Source organism: Vombatus ursinus, unplaced genomic scaffold (genome assembly GCF_900497805.2).
Source record: "Vombatus ursinus unplaced genomic scaffold, bare-nosed wombat genome assembly UNPS02009573.1, whole genome shotgun sequence".
In the NCBI taxonomy this organism is placed as follows: domain Eukaryota; kingdom Metazoa; phylum Chordata; class Mammalia; order Diprotodontia; family Vombatidae; genus Vombatus; species Vombatus ursinus.
Genome location: NW_020949351.1, coordinates 5674564 through 5683061, shown reverse-complemented (window position 1 = coordinate 5683061; position 8498 = coordinate 5674564). Strand labels below are relative to the sequence as shown.

Here is an 8498-nt window from a genome sequence, read left to right as displayed (position 1 = left end):
ACTTTGAAGTCTACAGTAAGGAGAGACAACTTAGGTAGTAGTCCATGGAAATCTCAGAAACCAATTAAAAGCGTCCTTGTTGGTAACAAGAAGCAGTCAGATGATATCAAAAGCTGCTCTGAGGTAGAAGGGTGTGTGTGTATGTGTATGTGTGGGTGTGGGTGTGGGTGTGTGGGTGTGTGGGTGTGTGTGTGAATGGCCAGTGTGTTGTGCATCTGCAATGGGGTAATAATTTTTTTTTATTTTTTAAATTAATTTGATTTTTGGTGACTTTTTTTCTAGAATTTCAGTGTCCCTCCCTATCCTCTTCAAGAGAGCCATACTATACAACAAGTATTTGTTACACAGGAAAAAAAAATGAGAAGAGGAAAAAAATCAGCAAAGATGATCAGTTCATTGTAAACATCTGCAAATTCAATGTACCCCATCCTTAAACCTCCCAGCAAAGGAGTGGAGTTCAGATGTCTTCTCTTTTCTCTTCTTTGGAGATATGCCTATTATTTCTTCTTATGCAACATTCATTTCTAATTATATTGTAGTCATTCTTCCCATTTGTGTTTTCTTTACAAATAAAGTTTGATAATTGCCCCAATACTAGGCATGTACTCCCAACAAAATTCAAGGTAAAGGAATGTACCCATATATACATAAATGTCTCTAACAGCCATTTTCTAATGATAGAAAAAAAAAACAACAACTGGGGACATTTAGGTGCCTGTCAATCAGGTAATAGCTAAATAAAAATGGCATATAAATATTTTATTGAGTTTCTATTTCAGTTGTTATCACTGTCATCTCCCTGCTGTCATCATCAGCAGTATCCACATCATGGATATCACCATTGTCAGTGGCATTAACATTTTCATCAATATTTTCACTATCACTAGCATTGGTGTTGTTACATTTTCATAGTGGTTTATCACAATCACCAGCACCATCATTGCTATCACTATTATCAGCATCCAAATATTTATCACTGTCATCTAACTTTTTATATCATCATCATAATCATAGCTATCACCATCACTGCAGTTGTCATTGTCTTAATCTTCATTGCTGTATCCACCTTCATCACTTTTATCAAAAAGGCTGTCACCATTGTCTTTTTTGTCTTTACCGTTGTCTTCAGCTCTGTCGTCATCACTGTTGGGTTATCATGGTTCTAATCACCAGTATTGCTGTCATGATCCCTGGAACCTTTGGCATCATCCTCATTGTTCTTAGCATCTCTGCTTTCATCATTATAATGGTCATCATTGTCAGTGTTATGGCCTTTGTTATCTTGGCCATTACCATCACCAGTCTCTTTGGTGCTGTCATCATGGCCATCACCATCATCATAATTATCATTATATCTGCTACTATTTCCATCCTTATAACAGTACTTACAATTGTCCTGGATTGTCAATAGCATCCACAGATTGGTTGTCATCATTTTCAGAACAATGTTACAATTGCTTTTACCACTACTATTATAATTGCTCTTCTCTTCACTTTTATCATCTTCAGCAATCTGGCATGCAAGTGGAAATGCAGAATGCACAAAGGCATCTTTAAAATCTTCAAATTGTGACTGCAGCTCCCTTTCCATGCCACCTGCCCCTGGCTGACAGCCCCAGCTCCATGGAGAATGTGAATGAGGACAGCATGGAAGAGTTGCTGGGGGCTCCAAAATCAGCATGAGAAAGAACCAGCAGGATAATAGTAAAACGTTTGTTGGAGGGCTAAGCTGGGATATAAGCAAGAAAAATCTCACTGAATACTTATCTCCTTTTGGAGAGGTTGTAGATTACACAATTAAAACAGATTTCATTATGGGAATATTGAGGGGATTTGGATTTGTGCTTTTCTAAGATGTTGTCAGTGTCAATAAAGTCTTGGAACTTAGAGAACACAAGCTGAATGGCAAGTTGATAGATCCTTAAAGGGCTAAAACTTTAAAGGGAAAGGAGCCCCCCAAAAAAGTATTTGTCAGTGGACTAAGCCCTGATAGAGCTGAATAACAAATCAAAGGATATTTTGGAGCATTTGGAGAGATTGAGAATATTGAACTTCCTATGGACACAAAAACAAATGAAAGAAGAGGATTTTGTTTTATCATATATACAGATGAAGAACCAGTAAAGAAATTATTAGAAAACAGATATCATCAGATTAGTTCTGAGAAGTGTGGAATTAAAATTGCCCATTCCAAAGAGGTGTACAGTCAGCTACAGCAACAGAGAAAAGGGAGGGACACAGTAGTATGTTGTGAATAGCTGAAATCGTTTCTACCAGGCCGTAGGTCCCTTGACTTATTTTCGAGAGGAGCACCTTTTTATTAAATATCATATAATAAGGCATGATTAGTAATTGATTTTATGAGTAGACAAGATGTTCTGAATCTATTTGTAAAACAAACAAAAAACAACCCACTCATCTTCCCTTCACTTCCTCTCCCTTTTCTAATTGGTTGATTTTCTTTTCATAATCTTCTTGTTTTTTGTGGATTGTTCTTATTTTCTTTTAGTTTTTCCCTCAATCTCTCTCATTTGATTTTAAGGAATTTTTTAAAGTTCTTCTATAAATTATTTTTGGGCAGGTGACCATTTGATGTCACTCTTTGGGGTAGAAGAGGGTTTGCTTCAATATTCTCCTCTGAAGATGAACCTCGGTCTTCTTTATTCCCATTATATCTTTCTTGTAAAAATGAAATCTAAAAATTTTCTTGGCATGTAATTGGAAAAAATAAAATAGTATAAATTTTAGAAAAAATCTAAAAAAAGAATAATTCATAGAAATTTCATGCCAGACTAAGGTGCTTTCTAGAAAACAAAGGCAGGATGCTTGATTAAAGCTCCAAAGCAAAATGATACAGAAATGAGTCTTCAAAAGAGTCAGGTACAGATATTTCTGGGGGAATATCAGTTAATTTCTTTGCTATCATTCACTCAGCAGAGCAAAAGAGAAACAAATCATCATTCAACTCCTGTTTCTGAGACTATCAAGATCCAGCATCCTCAGGCTTAACATCAAATATGCAGCTAGTGAAACTCAGTCTCACTATGGTGTTTCAGAAAGAACATTGAATAGGGAAGCAAGATACCTAGCTTTAGTCTTACCCCTATCAGTTAGATGTGTGGCCTTGGATATATTATTTCTCTTTTCTTGGCCTCAGAATTTTCATCTCTACAATGAGGTGATCCATTTAAAGTCTTTATCTTCAAGGTTCTGTGATTGCATGAGAGCATTAAGTCAAATCTCTGAGTCTGGGCAGTTAAAATATTCTCCATGTAAGGAGACTAAATTCACTCACAATATTAAATGATATTCTGGTATCCAACCCTCCTATGTGACCTTGCATGGGAAAAGAGAATAGACTTTGAATGGGTGGGTGATAGGGTGCTTCAAATGGCTTATTAATTGGCACCAATTCCAGAATCTCCAGGATAGAAAAGAGGGATTATGGACTGTTCAGGTTCATGGGTGAACTTGCAAATTCCTTTTACTCATAAATTATCTAAAATGGAAGCAGAGTGGGATAACCATCTATTGCATCAAAGTGAAACCTCGAATTTGAGTTGTTGTTACAGCTGCTGGTTGAAGACAAATGTAAAGTAAAAATCTTTGTAATCTGGCCTACTGTGATTAAGGCAAACCAAGCCAAATATTAATCAAGAATTCAGGTTGCCTACCCCTTGCTGGCAATGGGAGGTCCACAGGCGTTATTACACTTTGCACATGTTTTCAGACTTCTGCAGTGTATGAATCAGTTATACCAATTTTTTCCTCTAAAAATACTATTTGTCATATGGCATGGTTTTGTGGGAAGGGAGGGAAGATAACTATGGTGATGTAAGAAACAGAAAATATCAATAAAATCTTATTTTTTAAAAAAATGACCAATAGGTGGAAGTTAATGGGAGGGAGATTTTGGCCCAGTGTGAGGAAGGAGTGTCTAACGATTTAAATTATCTTAAAATGTAGTTGACTGCCTCCTGATTTCCCCTGAAATGGGGATGTAAGGCATAGTCTGGATGACCACTTGTCAATATTTTTTTTATGGGAAAGCCATGCTTTGGAAAAGGTTATACTGCATAATAGAATCCAATGAGTCTTTAACTACAGGGGTGATTTAGACAGGCTCAAGGCCCTGATGTAGAGTGAAGGAAACAGGACTAGGGGAACAATACAAACTATGATAACAACATTACAAGTGGGGAAAAAAGGCTTTAAACAGCTTCAGAACTCTGAATGGCACAATAAGAAACATGAGTCCAAAAGAATAAAGATGAAACATGACAATTACCTCCTGACAGAGAAACATTTAACTTAACATGCAGAAAGAGACATATATTACAGACTGGTGAATTTGGGAATTTCTTTTGCCAGAGTATGCAGCTATTGATTGAGGGCTTTATTTTTCAGGTTTAGGGGGCTGTGGGGGATAGCAGCACAATTGGGAAAGGTAGTAGAGGTCATGACAAATTAATTATTAAGAAAGAAAAAAGCAAAAATAAAACCCTCCAAATTATATTTACACTATAATAAACTACATTTATTTTCATTGTGGTTCAGGAGACACTGAACCACACTTCTAAAGAAGAATGGAAAAAAAATGTTGCGGGATCTTGCTACCAAAAGTAGTTTATTGCTCTGCCTTAACGAGATCAAAAAACAGCTTATACCTCATATTTCAAGAAATTATCAAGGAAAACTCCCCTGATGTCTTAGAAGAAGAGAGTAAAATAAAAATTGCAAGAATCTACCAATCATCTCCTGGAAGAGGTTCCAAAATAAAAACCCCCAGTAATATCATAGTGTGGGAATTATAATTGTCCAGCCTACAATAAAAGAGGCTGAGGCAAAGCTTTAAGTTAATGGCACTTTATTAAAGGATCCATGATCTCCTCTAATGCAGTGGACCCCAGATCTTCCTCATGATATGAGAAGCCCTCTTCTTCCAGGGCCTTACTTTTCATAAGGCTTGATATCAGATTTGATACCTGGACAATCTAAAAGTGCTATACAACATACAAAATCCCCTTGTTGAGAGACTTTGCTTCATGAACCAAAAATGATTCATCAGCTAGAAATGGTATATCAGCAGAGGGTGTTGAATTGGGTGAAACATGGGGCATCTCCACTGACTTGACTAAGTGGTCATAAGATGGTCACTTGCTCATGTTGGACAAGAGAGAGTGGTTTGGATGTACAAAAATAAGTTGGGGGACTTTCCATGTAATTGAGTCACCTCTGCCATGTTGGGCTTGGTCACCATGACAAGGAAAAACAAGAGTGGAGGGCCTCTATTGAATTTCCTATAATTAAGCAAGTGAACTTACCATCTGCAGTTTATAGCTCTGAGGTCTAAGACACAGAACTTATAATCACTACCCCTATGGAATCATATAAAACTTACTAATACTGATTGGAATAGAGTAGGGGTTCAAATAAATTATTTCTCATAATAGCTGAATTCCACAGCTTATAGGTCAAGGAGAAAATATTTCAAATAGCTGAAAGAAATAATTCAAATATCATGAAGCCACAGTCATGATAATACAAGATTTAGCAGCTTCTATATTAAAGAATTAGAGGGCTTAGAATATGATATTCTGGAGGGAAAAGGAAATAGGTTTACAACGAAGAATCACATATCCTCCCAAAAAACTAAGTACAATTCTTCAGGAGGAAAAAAAAAAGATATATGATGAAATAGAGAGCTTTCAAGCATTCCTGATGAAAAGATTGAAGCTAAACAGAAAATTTGACTTTTAAATATGCCTCAAGAGAAGCATAAAAAGGTAAACAGGAAAGAGAAATAATAAGGGATATAATAAGGTTAAACTGTTTACATTTCTACATGGGAAAATGATATTTGTAATTCCTAAGAACTTTCTCATTATTAGCACAGTTAAAGGGAGTATATACAGCCAGATGGTACAAGTGTGAGTTGAATATGATGGGATGATATCTAAAAAAATTAAATAAATAAAACTAAAGGATAAGAAAGAGGAATGCACTGAAAGAAATGGAAAGGAAGAGGTAGAATGGGGTAAATTATCTCACAAAAAAGATGCAAAAGGAGCTTTCAAGTGGAGGGGGAGAAGAAGGGGGTAGTAGGCAACACTTGAAACTTACTTTCATCAGATTTGGCTCAAAGAAGGAATAATACACATGCTCAGTTTGGTCTATAAATCTATCTTACCCTACAGGGAAGTAAAAGGGGAGAGGGATAAGGGAAGGAATGCAAGAAGGAAGGGCAGATTGGAAGAGGCAATGGTCAGAGGCTAAACACTTTTGAAGAGGGACAGAGTGAAAGGAGAGAGAGATGAATAAACAAGAGGGAAACATAGGATGGAGGAAAATACTTAGTTATCATAACTATGAATATGAACAGGATAAACTCACCCATAAAATAGAAGTGAGGACCAAGGTAGATTACATTATTTAGACATAATGGGCTATACCATAGCAAATTAGAGGAGCACAAAATAGTTTACCTGTCAGATCTATGGATAAGGGAAGAAAATTATGACCAAACAAGAGATAGGGAACATAATAGAATGTAAAATGGGTAATTCTGATTATACTACACATAATATGTGATTGCACGGAACCTATATCAAACTGTTTGACTTCTCAATGAGGGTGAAGGTGAGGGAGGGACTAAGAGAAGGAGGTAAGGAGGAAGATAATTTAGAACTCAGTTTTTTTTTAAATTAATGTAAAATGTATTTTTACATGTATTTGGAAAAATAAAATATTAAAAAAATTATATTTCTTTTCTTGCTTACAATCAATAAGCATTCATCAAATAATGAATATGTGCCTAGCTCACCACTTGCCAGGTGCTAGAAAGGAAACAAAGAAATATAAAGACATTTGTCCTTGTCCCTAATATCATCTAGTTGAGGGAAAATAACTCATTACCATGAAACAATTAGAGAACAGTTGAGTGTTAAATCGTCTGAAGATAAGTGCAATAGGAGTTTTCATCATCATTGTTTATTCCTCTGCTCAACATCCTCAATAGCTTTAAGTATTGTCTCTATTGACTACTACAAAAAATTAAATTAAATATTCCAAATATGCAAAGGATTGTTCTGGATGCCTGAGGTAAAAAGAATGAAATGAAAGAGACCCTGTCCTCGATGAGTTTACATTATACTGATTATTAAAGAATGACCCAGATCACATAGTTTGGAGTAGGGAGGACATAATATTAAAAAGAGAATAGATAAGGGACACCAGAAAAAGAGGTGTAGAGGTATTTGAGAAAAAAATAATAAATTCCAATACCCCAGTAATTTGGAAACACTCCACCTTTTCAGACATAAGTCTCACCACTACCCTCTATATAACCTAAATTCTAGTAAAGCTGTGTCCTTTGAACTGACCCAGAATTGCCAGGTTCTGCATTTTTCTTCATGTTTAACATGCTTTCCCTTTCCATCTACACATTTCATTCCTATGTATCTTTAAAATCCAGTTCAAGTTCCACTTCTATGATGTCTTTCCTGGATCTTCTTATTATTAATGATCTTCCTCCTTAGAGCTCACATAGCACTTAGTTCGATTATCATGAATTGTGGTTGTCTATATTTGTCATATAACCCATGAAGGTAAGGACCATGTCTTCACTAAACTCCATATGTACCTTAACACCTAAAATAGAGCTCTAAAGAGAGTTGCTATTTAATAAACTTATTGATTAAATAATTGATACTTTCAAGAACAGTATTAATTTGAATGAGGTTTTTTTACATAATATTTTTCACTGTTTCATATTTAGGTGACAAGATTTTACTTCATTACTTCTTTCTGTCAAAATTTGTGTTTTGTCACCTGAAATAAAGGAACATTTCTATTCTTTTTTGACTTCTGGAAAATGGAACTACACAACTCACCTAAACTGCAATGAATCTCTGCAAATTCTGAACCTCAGGTGGTATTAAAGTTTATTCTTTCCATCAAGAGAAGGATGATCTGCCAATTCAGAGACTAAAGCAACTGTGACCATAACCATGTGACTTCTCACAAAGGACCTAAATTGCATCACTAAAACTGGACCCCCTAGATCATTTATTTGTTTAGGTTTGTTTTTTTTTTGTTTGTTTGTTTTTTTGTCTAGAGGGAAAGAGCAAACCAATTTCTCTTAAAATTCCATTTTTAAGGGTCAGTTACATAAATTTGAAAATAATTCTCCATAGTCTTGAATTTGGGGTTGAATTTGATGTCAGGCTCCATGTGATTAAGCAATTTATAATGTGAGGCATTCATTTTTACTCAGTGCTGTGAAATGCAGATATTATGTTGACTAAAACAAAATGTTGGCCCTAATTCATATTTTATGGAATTCCCAGAGAGTGGGATGGGATTAGAGTCTGGCCATAGGACACATGGGAAATGCTTTGACTAATGCTCATTTATAAGTATGTGCATGTGGCAACAGTAGTGATTCAGATAACCAAGCTAATGGAAATCAAATCAATATATTAAGCCTAAATGTACAC

The 8498-nt window shown here is 35.5% G+C and overlaps 1 pseudogene; it reads left to right on the top strand.

Moving 5' to 3' along the window:
- The first annotated feature begins 1156 nt into the window (after nt 1-1156).
- LOC114035975 lies at nt 1157-2258 on the top strand (annotated as a pseudogene).
- The last annotated feature ends 6240 nt before the right edge of the window (nt 2259-8498 follow it).